The 16,542-nt window shown below is 43.0% G+C and overlaps 1 long non-coding RNA gene across 1 annotated transcript; it reads left to right on the forward strand.

Moving 5' to 3' along the window:
- The first annotated feature begins 60 nt into the window (after nucleotides 1-60).
- LOC135300199 (uncharacterized) lies at nucleotides 61-12,340 on the forward strand. Its single transcript, XR_010362081.1, has 3 exons — nucleotides 61-364; nucleotides 9,451-9,607; nucleotides 11,854-12,340. It is a non-coding gene; the product is annotated as an uncharacterized LOC135300199 (long non-coding RNA).
- The last annotated feature ends 4,202 nt before the right edge of the window (nucleotides 12,341-16,542 follow it).

The following is a 16,542-nucleotide window of genomic DNA, read 5'->3' on the forward strand; positions in this document are numbered from 1 at the left end:
CCCCAAAAGGTGACACACCCATTCCTGGCCTGGGACCTGCTGTGCTGAGCTAAGGGCTGAACTGTGCACTTGGGGACCAGCAAGTACCCACCAAACAGGGAACACCATAGCACAGACCAGGGTGATAGGGGCTTTTTGCCTGGTCCCAGATCTGCCTATGGGTCCACCAAGATGATGAGCCTTCTCTTCTTAAGGAAGATTGCAGTTTGCATCCAAGTTCATGGAGTTTCCATTATGCAGGCATTAGGTTAGAAAGAGCAGGTACTCAGAGCAGGAGACACAGGGATATGTTTGGGTGCTGTCTGAGACGCAAATTGAAGAGCTCAGGAAACTGTATTAAAACTACTACCCCCAATTCCCAGAGGTAAGTTGGCAAGATTCTTCTGTTTTCTCTTCATTTGCTCTTCCATGGTCTCTTGGCCTGTTACAATGAGACTTAAAGTCGTAGAATCATAGAATATCCAGAGCTGAAAGGGACTCACAAGGACTATCAAAGTCCAGCTCCTGGCCCTGCACAGAACAGCCACAAGGATCACACCATGTGTCTGAGAGTGTTTCCCAAACACTTCTTGAACTCTGTCAGGCTGGTGGTGTGGCCATTTCCCTGGGGAGCCTGTTCCTGGCCTGACCACCCTCTGGGTGAAGAATACCTAACCTAAACCTCCCCTGACTCAGCTTCATGACCTTTTCTGGAGTCCTGTACCTGGTCATGACAGTGAAGAAATCAGTACCTGCCCCTCTGCTTCCCCTCTGTGAGGAAGTTGAAGACCACAATGAGGTGTCCCCTCAGTCTCCTTTTTCCAGGCCATACAGGCCACGGGACCTCAGCTGCTCCTCAAACAGCTTCCCCTCAAGGCCCTTCACCATCCTCCTGGCCCTCTTTTGGACACTAACAGATCTCTTTTATATTATGGTGCCTAAAACTACATACAGGACTTAAGATGTAGCCGTGCAAGTGCAGAGCAGAGTGGGACAGTCACCTTCATCATCTGATCAAGTCGTCTGTGGTGCATATCCATTGATTTATATTGGCAACCATTCCTCTCTCACCTAAGGGGATTGTGCAGTTATTATTTCCTGAGATGTGTAGGTATCTCAGGAAATAATAATGTAGATGAACATTCTTTGTGTTCACTCATTTGCAGACTCTCCCCTCTCAATGTTTCCTTTGGCCTCTGTTACTTGTAAAATAACCAAAATAAGATGATAAAAAGTACTAAGTAACAACATCCATTCAGCCCTGAGTCAGATGTGAGTAATTGCATTCATCACATAATGTCCTCTTCTGCTTTGTCACCCTGCTTAGTGCTATTCCAGTGTTCAGTTTTCCTGGTGGTCATCTTCCCTCTGTGTGCCATCACTTGGCACTTCCTGTTATTTTATCTGCAACCCACTCACCTGATGGCTCAGCCAAGTGGCTCAGCTTCTGCTACTCTGTGCTTAACTCCCCCTTACTTAGTCATTCCTCCAGCTTGCTTCACTTCCACTTCCCGGGGAATAAACTTCCCAATAAACTTCTGCATGCTTTATTCCATGGTGAGACTATTTGTGTGTACAAAACTAATTAGTTTCTGCAGGACCAAGGCCGGCGCTTGTCTAGCAGCCAAGAATGCTTTATCCAAGATGCCTGTGGCAGGAGTCATATTAAATTCCTGGTTTTGCTTTCCTCTGCCATCACATCTCGTCTACACAAATATGGGGAGGAAGTACTGAAAGCTGGTGCTGCCAGTGCCTTGCACAGCTATTTAATTCTCCATACCTCTTTTCAAAACCAAACCATCTGGCCTGGTCATCATTAGAAACACGACCCAGAGCAATGGCAACATGCTCTCCCAATTACACAAGAGGAGTCAGATTTGTCATGCCTCACACTTCACCTGAAGCCTCAATAATGCTTTTCACCCCAGCACCTCTGCATACAAGGACATAGAATTTTGCTTCTCAGTTTTTCATTCCTTGATGTCCCACCATCTTTGTGATTACATTGATTTTTAGATATACAGAAGTACTTAAGCATTGTCATGGTTGAGGAACAACACTCCTGCTCCTTCCCTCAGGGACCTCCAATGAGAGAGACAAAAGGCAGAGATTTTGAGCTAAGAACAACTTACTAGAAACAGCAGTGAGATAAGAAAATAAACAGCAACAGCAACAATATTAATAACAACAGTGTACAGGAGAGAGGGTGTTTTACATGCAAATTGCTCACCCACTGACCTGATGCAGCACGACCCTGAGAGAAGTAAGGAAATGTCAGCCAGACCCTCCATGCACCTGCTTTTACTCTGACTGCAATGCCCTTCTTCTCAGAAGTGAGAATCTCTTAAATCCACCTACAAGTGATGATATGCATGGTAAAGAATGACAACATGGACAGGCCATATGGCTCCAGGCTCTGCACCCTCACAGTTACTGAGAAAAATTAACCCTGACCTTGGATGAAACCAGGACAAGCAAGTAGGTTTTTTTTCACAAATAAAGGTCCACTTGCTTTATGCCTCCTCTTTTCAGAAGTACCACCAGTTGGAACTTTATTGAACAGGTTGTCACCAGAAGCTGTGGATACTCAATCCCTGGAAGTGTTCAAGGCCAAGTTGGATGGGGCTTTGAGCACCTTGGTGTAGTGGAAAGTGTGCCTGCCCATGGCATGGGGCTCTTAGAATTAGATAATCTTTCAGGTCCTTTTCAACCCAAGCCCTTCTGTGATTCTGTGATTTATCTACTTGCTCAGAGAAACGAATGAGTGCCATTGTGTGTTAAATACATTGTCTGAACAATACAGACATGTAAACATGGGAAGTCAGATTGGATGGAGCTCTGGATCTGGTTGAAGATATCCCTGCTCATTGCAAGAAGTTGGACTTTTAAAGTTTGGCTTTCCAACCCAAACTGCTCTACGATTCTGTGATCCTATGATCCTTGCTGTCTAGACCCTTTGCAACAAGCAGAGTCAATATAGGTCAATGCTCTTACCTGGCTCCAGGATCCACAGGCTTTGTGCCATGCTAGGACATGCTAGTGATGGGGAAGCCTTGATCCTTCTGCCATCCCACCTCACTCTCAATGCAAAAGGAGGGAAGCCATGCTGAGCATGCACTCCTCCTTGCTTCCACATGTCCCTGGCATGCAGGTCCTGCTCTAGCCAAGTTGCTGTTCCAACCATCCTCATGTCCTTCAGTTAGAATGACGACATCTGCTGTTCTGGACTGATTCACCTCCATGTGACAATAAGGTTTAACACGTCTTTTTTCTTCATACCTTTTACTTCCCTTTGCCGTTCAAACAACCTTTTGGCCTATTGGATACGTTTCTCACTTCTTTCCTTCCCACCTGTGATTTAATGCTTTTCCCCTCCTTAATCGCTCTAAACTTGCAGTGCACTTGTTCCTGTATTCAAGAGAAAGAAAGCATCCTCCTGTAATTAACATCCTCTGAAGATACATGAATGTAATTATGATTACCCTGAAGATAGCAGTCTACTGTGGTAGCAGTTTAAGTGGGAAGCTATCTGCCTGTTTAGACTCTAAAATGAGACTGCAGATGGTTGTGCCCCAAACCTGCCACATGGGATTACAATCAGCTTTTATCTGCTAGAAAAAGGGGAAATTGAAACATTAACAGATAAGACACAAGCTTTAACAGTGCTTCCCTACTGAGATAGGGCTAATTAAGCACAGCCAAAAACATTAGCATTGTCACATAAAGGAGAAGCTTTACATTGTTAATAATGGCTAGGGTAAAACTGGAGCTGGAATCTGGCATATGCTACATTAAGGCATGCTATTAAAATAATCAGTGAAAGAAAATAACAAATGAAAGTTGGGTGGATCTGAAAAATCAATAGCAGGCAGAAACATTAATTAGCCAGAGAGGAAACTTAGCAAAGACAGAAGTCCCATCAAAAAACAAGATTACATTACATTATACATGAATGTCAGCTACAAAATATTATGTGGGACCACCAAAGATTATTATTTTAATTGAATGGGGGTTTTAATTCAGAAAAATCTATTAAACATATATAGTCCCTCAAGGCATTTTGTTCTTAGTTCAGGGAGGAGGAAAAAAAATAAGCACATTTTTATTGAACTGGAACACATTTGCCATAAAACCATAGTTTTAGCAATATCACATAATAAAAAGTAAAATTTAAATCAACATTTGAAAACAAATCAGCTCAGCAGATGCACTGAAGGAGTTGCTTTGGTCCTGCATAACAGCAGAGTATTGTCTTTGAGGCTACATCATAGTATAAGATAGGGGTTTTATGAGGCCTGATATGCTCAGGAGGTGTTCACAAGAAATTGCTACTCCTAGTCTGCAGCTGCACTTGGGTCCAAGACAAATTAATGTCTATCAAGGGCACAGTTAATAATATTATTTTTGCCAAAGGTTCATAATGTGCACACTTGGGGATGGTTTATTTTTATCCCAACAGACAGTAAAGTCAATGAGATTCAAACCCTGGGGAGTACCATCCACTGGAGTTCCCCATGTGATTCAGACTTTTGGTGTCCCCTCATATGGCTGTTGTGTTACAAGCAACACCCTTGAGATCCACCTCACTGTCCAGTTGTATTTCCCACAGTTCTTAGAGGAACCACTGACTGGTCAATCAGTTGCCCTACATCTTTGCAGAGAGAAAGGGAACTTGCCCTAAACAAAGCTCTGTGTGGCAAAAACTAATGGTATAAAACTTGTGTGGGAGGTGGCCATTACACAAACCCCACTCTCACTCTTGCAAGAAGTTTACAATCATGAGATGCATCTCTGTTTGGTTTTGGGTATGTGTAACTATACAGCAGGACCATAACTGCATCTATATATTTGTCATGCTTAAAAAAAAAAAAAAAGACATTTTTCAGAGGCTCCTGGCGATTCTCCATCACTTATGTCCCTGGCACACTCAACAAAGTGTTATATTGTATTTACAGCAACAACACAGCAATTGCACAGCACAGAATGAAAGTCAGAAGCCTTGTGTTATCCAGACCAATGAGGGCATTTTTTTCATCAATAAGTTTCAGTGCATCATTATTCAGAGGTTAGGGGAAAGACATGTTTTCCACTAAAATCTTTAGAATGAAATGGTTTCATCAGCACTTAATTGTCTGTACTAGGAATGAAAGCTGTCTTCCTTGTATCAGAATTTGACACAAAATACTTTGGTTTGGTTATATGTGGGTGTGTTTTACATGAAAAGAGTCCTTATCTTTCTTAACCAAAACACACAACTAAATAGTATAGCACTTGATTTCAATAGGAAATAGGCTTAAGAAAGGAAGATAGAAAGATTTCATTTCCTGTGGAACACAGGAAGCATTTATAATCTTCTGTCTATCCCCTTTCCTTTAACAACTTCAAGGCTATTTCAATTCTTTTTGGCAATTAGCCTTGACCTGTAAAGGATGACCTCTACTATTGCCTTTTCATGAGGGCTTGACTAAAATCAGCTTGTAGTGCACAGATTTACCTTTGCACTTCTCTGAGCTCTACATTACAGGGAATCTCAAGGCCTTAAATAAACTCTTGGGACATGCAGCCCTGAAAGTAACTGGTTGTGGATCAGTAATGGCTTTTCTGGTAACGCAAAAACCTGCAAATCATGAAGCTAAATAGGCACAGTTCAGGGTGCATACAAATGACAGATGCAAGGAAGAAAACAGTGATGGGGAGGTGGGTGAAACTGGAGTGGCTTGTGGCAATGAGTTTTAGGGATAATTGATCTATTTCATGGAAGTGAAGATCAGTTAAAGCTGCAACATACACAAAATCTAGTGAGTTTAGTAAATTATATGCGAAAGAAAAGCAGCAAGACAAAAGCAGAAGTGAAGCAAATTGAGACAGGGCGGGGCAAATAGAACTGTGAGTACAGCGAGAAGAAAGCTTGGCAAGAATGCTTTTGGCCCAGGTGCTGACTACAAAGAGTAAACCTTTGAGCAAAGGTGTGTATGGCTCTGCTCCTGCTCTCCTCGGGAGACCAGACTCAGGGCACTCTCCATGAAGAGCAGTCTTAAGACAAGAAATGCCCAACTCAATTTGTCTTTCTCAATGGAAACTACATCCAGGACTCTGGGTTAATTTCTAGGATATGAAAAGTGTTCAAAAACAGCCACATGCACATATGCAGAGCAGATCAGAGGGCATCCCAAAGAGTACCAGCAGGTTGGAACCACTGCCCCTGCTTGCATCAGGTGTTTGAGATGCAAAGCTGCTGATATTGTGCTATTTACTTAACCTGCTTTCTTTATGGAAATTCAGAGGCTAACACACAGCTCTTAGTAAACGTAACATTCTGTTGTTTGCTTCAGGATAGCTGTGAGTTACTCTAGAAAATTAAAAATTAGGTAACTGATCAATAAACTATTCAGAAGTAACCACTCCCTGTCTGCCTCACACTACCACAGGTGGCTCAGCAGCTCCATCACACTCTACAACAGAGTTTCTTTGAAATTCCCTTGCTGGTAAGATCAGGGCTTCTTCTGAAGTGCCTTTGGAAGCTCACAGGCATAGTACAGTGTAGGAATCTCACTTTAGATGAGGCTGATCTTGCTGTTCCAAGGACCTGAGGGACTTAGCAGGGTCTGGTCTTGAATTTGGCCTCACTTCAGTTCCCTCCATAAGGCTACTGTGCTGTACATGGAGCGTTAAATTGGTTTACATGAGGTTTCGCTTTCATCCATTGTTGTGGGTTTCAGTAAAGCAATCCAGTAGAAACTAAGCAGAGAAAAGCCAACCTTCATCTGAGAACTTCTCATTTTTATAATTCAAAGAACCTGCACCAGACCCTCTGTTTTGTAATGGGTGTTTGAAATGATTTTACACTGCTGGGAAGATGATGCATAGGGAGGTATGGCTACAGTCCCTTTAGGTGAGTGTCTCTCTGTTTCCTACTGACAGAAGTCCAAAGGCTTCCCTGCTCCAAGGGGATGGAATCCCTCAGCAACAGGACCCTGCAATAATGTCAGCAGTGCAAACCTTTAGGATAGCCTGTCCTTCCCCACCATGTGCACAAGAGCAGTTCAAGACACTTGGAGAGCATCAGTAAAACGAGTGGGTGTCCTCATAATCTGTGGAGGTGAAAAGGACTGAGCTAGAATGGCCGCACAATGTTTTCAATTGAGACAAACTCCACAAGCTAAGGAGGGCTGACCCCAGAAAGCAGTGGGATAGTAGTAAATAAGAAAGTAATGTTTGGTGTTGATGAAAAGTTAGCAAGTTTTTCTTCAGTTAAAGGTCAAAAGAGTAGCCAAATTAACAGGTTTTCTGCATTAGACAGAGATCTGTGTCACCAAGCTTTAGTCATCTAAAACTTAGATGTCTCATCTAAGGTTTTCATCAGCCAGAGGGCAATTCCTTCCTTCCTAAAATATGGGTCTAAGCTGGGTGGGATGAATCACTCATCCCTCCCTACTGACTGTTCAGGAAGCTGAGACAGTGATGTTAGCTTAGCTCAAAAAAAGTGAATATGGGTCGTTTCCAATTACATTGCTGAGCTGAGCACTCCTACTCATGAGCAATTGCTCTAACCCCTGCACTCCTCTTCCAGATGTGTCTCCAAAGGCAGATAAGTCAGTTGTCTTCATCACATGCACAATGTAGGTGCATAAAATCCAGAATGAGATTCATGCTTTGTGTCCCAGTGTTACAGGAACAATTAAGTGCAGACTGGAAGTGGGACAGGGTCAGTATAGACAGTCATGTCCCCTCTGAGCCAGCACAACCTATTGCCTGAAGCAGGCAGGTATTCCTACACCTGTCCCTTAAATGAGACTCATTAAAGGCTATGGTAAGGTTGTGGTTTAACCCCAGCTGGCAACTAAGCTGGCACACATCTCATTCTTCCCCAGTGAAATGAGGGAGACAATCAGGAGAGTAAAAGTGAGGAAATTCGTGAATTGAAATAAAGACAGTTTAATAGGTAAAGCAAAAGCTGCCTATAGAAGCAAAGCAAAACAAGGAATGCATTCACCACTTTCTGTGGGCAGGCAGGTGTTCAGGCATCTCCAGGAAAACAAGGGCTCCAGGGAAACACTCATGCATAGTGGCGATTTGGAAAGACAAATGGCCTCACTTCAAATGTGTGTTCCCTTTTGTCCTCTTCCTCCAGATTTTATAGACTGAACATGATGCCATATGGTATGGCATAGCCCTTTGGTCGGCTGTGGTCAGCTGTCCCAGCTGTGTCCCCTCCCATCTTCTTGTATCTCCCTAGCCCACATGCTGGTGCAGCAGTACAAGAAGCAGAAAAGGTCCTGATGCTGGGAAAGCCCTGCTCAGCAACAAAAGATTTGTGGTCTTCACAGTTTTCAGCACAAATCCATCACTTATTCCCATAGAGCTACTGCAGAGAAAATTAGTTACATCCCCATCAAAACCAGAACAGGTAGTTTCAAACTCAGATCTTAGAGGTATCCCCATCCACTGTCATTTCTTTGATGTCCCTAATACGTTAGGAGCACTAAGGTCACGTGTGTTTGGGGGTTGGATGAGATGACCTTTAAAAGTCCTTCCAACCCAAACCATTCTATGATCCTATGCTTTGAAGTCCCTCTATACAGTGTTATCACATACCTGCAAGGAGATGTTATATAGTCAGTTCAAACCTCAAACAACCGAAAGTACACATCTAAAACATGGAAATAAAAGGCAAAAATACAGAGTCATGTTGTCACTATGCTTTCGTATCATTTTGTATTTCCTTATGGTTTGTCCATCCTGTAGTATAGGATTTAAAAATGAGGGGAACAGCATCAATGATCACAACAGATGTTGGAGGAGATGCAAAGTTTGCAGCCTCACCCAAAGGTGAGCTGCCCCAGCTGAGCAGTCAGTGAGCAGAGTGGAGTACACAGTGACAGCAGCATGACCACAGTAAATTCTGGGGTAAAGTGCTTGAAGGAGCTATGTGGAGTATTTTAAATTCATGGTGGAAAACAACCATCTCAGCTGAGACTTACTGCTCAGTGAGTGCACTTATGTCACAGACAGCAAGGACACATTTCAAGTAAGTCGGCAGCTTCTTGGGAAGTTCATCAGCACTGCTCTTTTTGATTTGGGGCAGATGTCAGCATCAGGGCATTGGAGACTATGGCCCAAAACTGATCAGATTCCCTCACCTATAGATTATATTACAATTAAACTTATCAAAACAAGCCATTTCCTGCAATGGAGGAGTTCATTAAAGCCAATGTTCAATTTCAACCTACAGTGCCATCAGGCTCAGCCCTGCTGCACTGGCTGCTCCTGCTTGGTTGAGTTTGAGTAAAAATTACACAGCTGAGCCTTTGGATGGAGTCTAAACCTCCATCTATGCAGCCCCGTAAAAAAGACTATAAAATAAGCCTTTTGAATTACCATTGTCCAGACCCTGATCTTATAAGAATAAAACAGCATCAGAATATAGTAAAACTATGATGCACCTTTTTCACTGTAAATATTTTGTGTCAGCTTCCCAGATGGTGTGAATCTGCTTAGCTCTGGGAAATCAATGGAATCACTCTTCCTGATGCCACAGAAGAAGTCAGCCAATCAAACTCTGGGCAAAACACTTTCAGAATGTCCTTGTCTGAAAGGAAGAGAGGGAAAATATACAGGAGTTGCAGAGGTAATATCTGTCAGCACTTCTCTGGAGCTTGGTGTTGGTGCTGTAAAGGCCCATCTGAACACTGAGATTAGACTTCAATGACATCCAGCTAGAAGGAAAACGAATATTCTCATTACATATGGATAAAGGAGGAATGACTGCAAAAACCACACTTGCACTCCTTTGAGAGTGATATGAATGTGAAAAGTCTAAGGCCTTCTGAGATTTTTTTTTTCATTCATGAATTATACAAAACACATTCATGCAGCCTTAGCTTTCTCATGGGTTGTGGTATCTTCAAAACCCCATGAAACATTTGTTCTGCCTTCAAGCATTTTTTTGGAGTCAGAGCTCAAACCCAGCAGTATGCTCCACACTGAGTCTTGCTATGTGGAGACAGTGCTTACTTCCCCACATGGAATTAATTTCAATAGATGCTATCTATTCTGTAAGAATCGAAAGCCTCGCCTTCTCTCCAGCCTTGGGATGGTCTGGGTCAAGAGGCTGGATGTCCTCAAAAGCAATAAACCACAGACATGGGGAACCCCCCCACTCGAAAACCCATTTGAAAAGTTTCCTTGCCCCTACGCTGTATCCCAAAACTATGTCTGGGGCAAACACAGAGATGGCACTGACTCCCCCTCTAGAGCCCATCCCTGTGTTGCTCCCAAAACCGTGCACACCACCCATTCCTTCCCATCCTGAAGATGATGGTGACCCCAGAGCTGGGGTGCTGCCATGGACCTGACCCAGCTAAGCACCCCAGCAAAAGGCACACCCGGGAGTGGTCCTGGATGTCATGGCAGGCACAGAATCAGCACAACCATGCTCTCACCTTCAGCACTTTGCTGAATCATAACTTTACAGTCCTGCAAGATCACAAGAAAAAGCACATATGGGAAAGAAAAGAAAAATATGAACAGGAACACTAAAAGCAATATCTAACAACCAGCTATCACTTTCCAAATATTTTTCTTCTATTAATTTTAAGGGCAAAATCATTTGGTGGTAAATGGGGAATAAACTCAAACCATCTGCACCCTGCTAGGCAGCTGTCAGAAAGCCAAGTAAGCTCTTTGGGTATATAAGCCTGATGTTTAAATCTACTGAAGCTACACCAGCAGTGTCAAGCACACTGATGAGAGCCCTTTTGCAGAGCTGAAGAGGCCAGTTATGATGGTATGGTATTGCTAAGATAGAAAGATGCATTAGAGACCCCACTAAAAGGATACAGTTTTGCAAGAAATTAATTGTGTTTAGAGATTACTCATATGGCACCCATCTATTTTAGAATAAAAAGAAAACAGGAGGGCAAGAAGAGATATCATGTATTGATGGGATAAGATACCTAGGACAGTATGTAATTTAAACACCAGAGGTCTGGACTTGAGCAGAAAGGGAGGGGAGCAGCCTATAAACATAATTTGAGAAGAATGTCTTAATCCTAGAAGTAGCTAACAGATTACCTGGTGGCTGACTTTGGCAGTTTGATCTAAGCAGCGAACACCAGCAGTGCTGGAGGAGGGAAAAGCTTTTTTAAAAAAAGGAATAAACTTAAGAGTATGTCCCATCAGCTAGATTTTTGAGATAAGATTAATAAGAAATAGGTTGATTAGTACTTCCTGAGTTTAAAAGGGCAGATCTTCATGGATCATAATGTCCTGCTTGGCAATTAATGTTTGCATGTTGAAAAAACACTACTTCTCTTTGGGAGAGAAAGTGTTGCACATTGGGATAGTGCAACAGTATTTTTCCAGGGAAAATCCAAAATGTCTTTTCTTAATTTTATAGGATTGTAGTTAACTGGTTAGGAGGTAGAAGGATCAGCATTTTTGCTGCAAGGTACTGAAAACAATTCATCTGGAGGTTTTGTAACTTTACTGAGACAACCAGCAATTCAACGGATATAAATATATATTTATATATATTACTTATGATTATACGATATATTTAATAAATACTCCTTTCTCCTTGCTCATACCATGTAGCAATGGAGAGATAGAAGTGTTGAGCAGCCCTCCCTGTGTCCTTCAGTATTGCTCGTAGCCTGGTCCCTACACCCTTTTCCTCACAGAGGAAATAGCTCAAAGGCAAAGTGGGAGCCCTCCTGGTGAGTTTCACAGGCCCAAGTCTCGCCTGCAATTCCCAGGACAAAGCATGACTATACATGGAGGTTTGCACTAAACTCCAGGCATCTTTTGTTACGCCCCACATGAATTGCAGGTTTTTTTATAATTTTGCCAATTATTGTTGTCTCTCTCCTTCAGCTCTTTATGCCATGCAGGCCAAAGTGGCAGAATGGAAACATCAGAGTGGTGCTGGCCACTGTCTTTGGTGCTGTCATGTCTGTTTTCATGCAGTGCCTCATCCAGAGCCTTGGATCCATATGCAAAGCTGGGCTTGGCTGAGAGGTGTGCAGCAAACAGATCACCCTGCCTGCACCCAGCAAGTGGTGCCACATCAAGGAGATGGAGAAGAAAGTGTGATACAGAGCAAGAAGAAGGCAAATTAGACCTGAAATTTTAGTAGTCAAAGGGGACAAATAAAAAGCAGAAAACATGTGTGAAGGAAGATGAGACTGGAGTTGAAAGCCTCTTTAGCTAGGCATAAATCTGTGCTGCTGCTAGGGACAGCCTCTCCTGTCCCCTTTCCCCAGTTGTTTCCTCCCTTTCAATCTGAGCTGGCTGGAAATGGCTAAACCAAGAGAAGCTGAGATGCTGGCCAGTGACAAAGCTCAGGAGGAGTCATAGGAAAACTTGTGTGGTCAGGCAGGATCCAAGGAGACCAGCAGCAGGAGCAGGGAGCCGGGAGGACAGCTTAGGGTCTGGGAGCAGTCAGGGCTGTTCAGGTAACTCCTGTGTGGCTCAACATCCTGAACCCTGCAAGTGCCCACCTTTCTACAGCTTACTGCACAGTCTAGAGAAGACTATCTTAGTTGGAACCTACCCTACTGAGAAAAATCAAAGCTAAATCAAAGCTTGTGTTTGAATGCAGAGACTGCTGGGTGAAGGCACTTGCCTGGATTTTCCCAGTGAAGATCTTGAGTTCTACAATTACTTCCAAAGATTATCTGTTTGGATGTTCAGGTAGTTTCCACTGGACAACCTCCTTGGGCACACAAAACTGAGTATATACCCCAAGTCATCAGCATTGGCACCCTGAAAAATTTCACAGCCACATTTTCAGACCACCCTGAGCCTGGTGTCATGCAAACTTGCTGAGTGCCATGGAGAAAGCTGCTTTCTCCAGTGCCTGTGAATAAGACTACAGCCCTCAGCAGGAGACACAAATGTTTCTATTAATTTCCAGACAAAGATTACTTAACTGCAGGGAACTCCAGAAACACAGCTCTTCTCTGTTTCATTCTGTAGAGCCATTGCATGGGAAAGAGAAATATTTATTTGAGGGTTGTTTCCTTTCTTTCTTCATCCCCTTTTGATGGTGCATTTCTCAGAATAGGTGCTTGTTTCTGGGCCAAGAGCAGCTGTTTAGCACCTATATCCCTTAACCTACATTAGGCATTGCAATCAAATGAAAACCTCACATCAGTTTCTCTGGTCAGCATGAGCAGCCAAAGCCACAAAAGGGCAAGTGTGGAGGGCTGAGAGCCAGCTTGCATAGCACCTGGTGAGGTCCTCCCTGAATGTGCTGTGCCTCAGCTTTGAGAGACCTGGGTCAAACCTTCATTCAGAGGCTCTAGTATAGGATAAAACTGAAGAAAAAAACCCCACTCTCCTTGCCTGAGTTCTCCCGTGGCCTTCCAAACTGTCCAGTCTCTCTCCTGCATCTACGAAGAGAATTATCCTTCATGAAGCTTAAGGGTTAGAATACAAACAGCAACAGCACTTCAGATCTGTGCTGTAATGCACTGTGTTTTCATTATTGTTTTTATTCTATTTGCTTCTAGCAGAAAAAAGAGAAATTTTAAGGAAATGGATTAAAACAGCATGGGAGAGAGAAAAAAATATAAATACAGTGAACTTTCCTTCATGAATTTTATTAGTACATTACAGTAACAGCAATTGAAGTGCTAATTATTGAGAAACAATCTTTTTACTCTTAATTGTGTACCCCCGAGCACAGCACAAATCAGCACTGAAGAAAACCATTAGTTCCACATCAATCTGTGATTTGTGGAGACATGCAATAAAACTGTATTAATCTTGGATTACAGCTAATTAGTGACTCTCACCCTCCTGTTCCATGGTTGGCTCCTACCCTGGAGTTATGGCAGCTGGGGACTTGTTTGTAGCCACTGGGTTTGTGCTTGTCTGAGCTGGGGGAACTTTCAGAAAGACTTGTGTAGACTTGCTGAAGCATTCCTGAAAGCTTTATAAGAATTGAACATGAAATCACATTCATACTTCAAAAAGCCACAGTTTATAAAGTGTGGTACAAATGTAACCAAAATCAGAATAGACTCCTCTATGTTAGAAAGCATCTTTCTAAAGCTTTGGGGAAGCAATTTTTTTTGTTCTGGTACTCAGCGAGTAGACTTGTCTTCCCAAGTGCTCCTAAAACAGTTTTGCTACAGATACACCATATTTATAGAATAAAGATATAAGCCAAAAGTGCCTTTTTGTCAAGGTTTATGAGCTTTTTTCAGAGAAGCATGTCACAGAACAAAGACCAAAGCAACACACTGAAGAGAAAAATAAGTTAGTGGGGAAAGAAGAACAGCATGTTTTACATGGGAAACCTTTTAAGAGCATTTTAGAAAAACGCTTTAATAAAAAAATTAATTACTCTATCCCAATAGACAGTGTGCATAAATATAAAAATTTCAGTTTCGTTATAAATGCTGGTCTCGTAGTATTTTAGCAGTCACATCACAGAACAGTTTGAAAGGAGGTGTAAGACTTCACACTAATGGTGAAACCCATCAATCAAGTGCTTTTAGAATAAGGAGTAAGATTCTGAGTTTTGCCTGCCTGTAAATTCACTGGAGCCAGGATTTTCTCCCTCCCTGCAGAGAACAGGGTACATATTGCACCAGCTGGTTCTGAGTACTGACCAGATACAGGGTGAGTGGGGGAGCCTTTGTTCATGGAGGGGAGCAAGAGACATTGGGAAGTGCTATGAGAAAGGGTGCTGGGATACAGGTTTTTTCCTAGGCTCCTTCCTGCTTCTGTGCTAACAAACCCAGGAGAGGATTGTCTGCTGCCCATCCCCAAAACACAGCCCCTCCACCCTTGCTGTGCATTGCTGCAACCATCCAGGCGATGGGAGCAGAGACATGTTAGTGGGGTGAGCTGATTCTTCATGCACATGGAGGGACCAGCTCACTGGGGATCCACTCTGCTGGACCAAAGCATGAGGGCACCAAGAATGCCCATGACAGCAGCAACACTAGTTCCCATAAAACACTAGTTCAGGAAACACATACGGTATCTCACATGTGGTGGGTTAGGATAAAGCTGTTGAATGCCTCCCCCAGATGATTTAGGAGCCCTCACTGCAGGCAAAGGGGCTAAACTTTGCAATTTCCAGTCACTGCCAGCCTCTGACACAGCTCACACACCCTGTCATAAACCCTCTGCTGAGGATGAGTGGGGAGCTCAGTGACACTTCGTCTTGCAGGGCAGGAGAAAAATCTTCTCTTTTCTCCTCACTCTCTGCAGCATATCTGTCTCTACTCTGGGCCTGTTCTGGTGTGTCCCTGTGGATCTGCAGCAATGGATCACACAGGAAGGACTTGAATCCACATCAGCAGGATTGTGGTGTGCAGGTTCTGTCACTTCAGCACAGCTCAAGTGACAAATACAGGTCTAAACAGATATGTCTAAAGAAGACTGTGGTACCAAAGTTATGGTACTCACCTGTGTGGGGTAGGTTTGCATTCAGATCCCTAGATGATTTCTGTTTTTTCTCTCATGACCCACTACTTAGCATCTGCTCTGGACACTTTGCAAATCCTAATCTCCATATGCCTAAGCACTCACACCTTCCTGACATCATTTCCTGGGAGGGACCAGGGATGGACACTGAAATAGTGGTGGTCTGTCTCTCTTATGCCATTGGAATGGCACCACTAATGTGATTCATAAAGCGATTTCATATACAACAACTGTTTGATTGCTTGGTATATCTGGAGTGAACACATATTGAAACAGCTAAACACACACCAAATATGGCTAAGAAATGCTTGATCATGAATACACCAGTTGGGGAATGGTTTCATAACTGTGTGTGATCTTAAAGTTTTGAGGAGAAGAAGGTATACATGGGCTATTTAATCAGTTGTAAAGGAATTTCATTTCAACTAGTAATCAGAAAAATAAATCATATTTCTGGTACGGTAAAATTAAAATTTTAAAACAAAAATGGAGATGAATATATTATGGGATTGGAAGAGGATGAGAACCCTGAGTCACACCAGAGCTGGTTTTAAAACATTTCTAGCTGAAGCAGTCACATACCATTGTCCTAACTTGGCAACATGTGCAGAAAATGGCTCCCACCAAGGACTAAAGGCTGGTTACAGTCTGGCACCAAGCATGCTTGAAAGGATGTCAAGGTCTGGACAGTGACAGTTAATAACAGTTTATTCCAGCAGGGCTCAGCACCCAAACATGCCCATATACCCTGGTCTCCATAAACCACCGAACTCCTCTGTCAGCCCTTTGGACCAGACAGCCCAAGGGTAGATGTTCATTGCCATGAGCCATCAGCATGATCATCGTGTGGCCCCTTAGCTCCAGTCCACAGAGTCTTTGTGGTCTTGCCTGTGAGCTGAGCTAGTGGGACTGCTCCGTGCAGCCAATGCCTTTACTGGAGACCACTATATTTTAACATATTGTAACACTTGTAAAGCACTTTGCAACAATAAATCTTTTCATTATTTGCAACATTTCCCCCACCTGCTCTCTCAGTGTGATAATACACTTTTAAAATAAATATTATCAGTTTATACCTTTATTAAAACTCTATATATGCTCTTCTATGTCCCCAAGGCA

The sequence above is a fragment of the Passer domesticus genome, chromosome 5 (assembly GCF_036417665.1).
Source record: "Passer domesticus isolate bPasDom1 chromosome 5, bPasDom1.hap1, whole genome shotgun sequence".
NCBI classification, from domain to species: domain Eukaryota; kingdom Metazoa; phylum Chordata; class Aves; order Passeriformes; family Passeridae; genus Passer; species Passer domesticus.